This window comes from Embiotoca jacksoni, unplaced genomic scaffold (genome assembly GCF_022577435.1).
Source record: "Embiotoca jacksoni isolate LCO1_2020_lvr unplaced genomic scaffold, fEmbJac1.0.p SCAF_45, whole genome shotgun sequence".
Lineage (NCBI taxonomy): Eukaryota > Metazoa > Chordata > Actinopteri > Embiotocidae > Embiotoca > Embiotoca jacksoni.
In genome coordinates, this window is record NW_027185398.1 from 2720144 (window position 1) to 2722745 (window position 2602).

The 2602-nt window shown below is 53.8% G+C and overlaps 1 protein-coding gene across 2 annotated transcripts in view; it reads left to right on the forward strand.

The window, feature by feature from the left end:
* Positions 1-385: 385 nt before the first annotated feature.
* Positions 386-2602, forward strand: part of LOC138210342 (protocadherin-1-like) — a 126700-nt gene continuing 124483 nt past the window's right edge. For both annotated transcript variants that reach the window (XM_069169431.1, XM_069169434.1), the window contains exon 1: positions 386-1082. The gene's annotated coding sequence lies outside the window, so the exon portion shown is untranslated. The remainder of the gene's footprint in view (positions 1083-2602) is intronic.

A 2602-nucleotide genomic window follows, 5' to 3' on the forward strand; every position in this document is an offset into this window, starting at 1 on the left:
CACTTTTAAAAACGGTACAAACATTTAAATTCATCATATTTATAATTAAAAAAATAGATGAAATAAGCCCCGAATTACGTTGTTCATGAAATGTCAGCTCTCAGGAAGAAGAAGTCTCCATGACTGGAGTAAATAGTGAGGAACATGTTGGGAAATCCACCAAGTTGTCGGGGTGGCTGCTCCCTCCGCCCCTCCCCCCCCCCCCCCCTCCTCCTCCTCCTCCTCCCCGGTGTAGTATATAGACAGTGTGTGTGGGGGGAGGGGGGGAGAGGGAGGGGAGAGACACACAGAGAGAGAGAGAGAGAGAGAGGGAGGGAAGGAGGGAGGGAGGGAGGGAGGGAAGCGCGAGCGCAGTCGTTTGGATTCACTCCACTTTCTCATCACACACAGTGCAGCCGCGCGACCTGCTCCGTGCCGGACCGGGAGGCGGACAGAGTTCTTTTGAAGCGGCAGAGCGGCGACCGCGCGACGGTGCTGGAAACTAACTGGACCTACCGGAACCTGGTGCTTCTTGTTTGGTGTGATTGTTTTTAATTATTATTTTGTTTAAACCGTTTTGCTCCTTTTTTTTTTTTTTTATTTTTTTTTTTTTTTGCTCCGTCCACCACCTCTTCCTCCACCCCACCACTACCTCCCCAAAGCGCGCCATCAGCGGAGGATGCTGCCGCCGCTTCTGCTGCTGACGGTACACGCAGCCCGGTGGTAACGTTTCACGGAGTAGCTGCGAGTGACACCCACTCCGGACGGGTCTCCCCCCCCACCCCCACCTCCACCCTCCCAGCGTCAGCCGCTCCTCCGGAGAGAGGTAGCACCGGCGGGCTGACGCGCAGCGCTGCTGGTCACGACAGTTAAAGTGGACAGGAATAATTACCCCCCGCCTGTCCTACTGGATTGTTTGATTTGTTTTAAGACCCCCCCCCCCTCCCCCCGGCGTTGTGGATTCTTAATATTGGGGTTTTTGGTTTTTTTTTTTTCCACGGAGGTCTGGAGCGGCTCCGTCAGGGCACCGAGGAGGAGCGGAGCCTGTAAGCCGGGCTGGAGCGCTCAGAGCAGGGGAACCGCGCGGCTCTCACCCGGTCCAGGTAGGAACTTCTCTCTCCCCCAGAACCAGTCCGAAACAGAATCTCATCCTCGCATTTATTTCGCCCAAAACCCCCCTGATGACAATAATGTCCGATATTTTCATCTCGCGCTGCTGTCAGTCTGCAGGAGACGCTTTACGCACGAGAATATCCACTTTATATTCAATTTCGCCTGCATGAGCACTTGTCCCTTAATTAAAAAAAAACACGCAGACTCGATGGATGATGAATCTCTGGAGGCTCACGGGCGTTTTAAAGCACCGAGCAGCTGTTTTTAAAACACTTGTTGGTTGAAATAAATCTATTTAAAGCGATTGAACGTTCATATTCTGCGTCTAATCTGCTCTGATGGGGTTTTACCTGTGCTCCACTACGGCGGTATTGATCCGTATCGATCCCCGCTCCGTGCTCAACGCTCCGTTCGTCTGTCAGTGATAAAATACAGCTTCCCGCGGGTCACTCCGGGTTCCCTAACCTTTTGCCGAAACAGAAAAATCACTACAGTAATCCGGTATAATGGCGAGGAGCTGCTGTGCGGGGAGGATGTGTGTGTGTGTGTGTGTGTGTGTGTGTGTGTGTGTGTGTGTGTGTGCGTGCGCGCATGTGTGTGTGTGTGAGTGTGTGTGTGTGTGTGTGTGTGTGTGTGTGTGTGCGCGTGGCTCCCTATAGTGCGTATAGGAGCATCATCACAGCGGGGTTTCATTATGGCTCCAATCTGAGGCTTTAAGAGTTCTGCAGGGACTCTCGGGGGTCTGTGGAGGAGAATATAAAACGGCAGTAAAAAAAAAAGAAAAGAAAATGAAAGGCTGTCATTATAATCAGAGGTTTGTAATATTAGAGCTAATCTGCCTGCAGGGACTCCTGCGGCTGCTGAAAGCAACAAAACAGTCCATTCATGTGCGGCTGCTGGTGAAGCCGTCTCTCTCCGTGTCTGTGTGCAGCACCTGAGGCCCTCCGAGCACCTGTAGCATTTAACCCCCCCCCCCCCCCCCCCCCCCACACACACACACACACACACCCCTTGTGATGTACAGGAAGATAGTTTCAGTGTAAACTGTAAAGGAGGACGAAGATGAGGGCGAGCTGATGATGACGATGATGATGAGTCTCACCGTGTGTCACCAGTTGGGGAATCCAGTCGGTCCGGTTCCTCTGACCCTCCTCCCTCCTCCTTCCTGCTGCTGTGGTGGTGGTGGTGGTGGTGGTGGGGGAGAGGGTGGGCGTCCAACCAGCGCTACATGGTTGAAGGAGGGGGGGGGAGGGGGGGGGGGTATTTACATGCAAACCGCATCAGCCTCTCCCCGACAGAGAGAGAGAGTCGCTGCGGTCGCTCTGAAACATCTCAGGAACGTTTCGGTGACGAGGAATGTTCATGGGAATCCGCCCCCCCCCCCCTCCTCCACCCCCACCCTCTGTACTTGACCTTTGACCCCCTCCGCCGTCGTCTTGCTCTTATGAAAACTCAGGTGACGTGAGAACATTCAGACGACTCGGGAGCTGGCCGTGGTCCCATCGGAGGA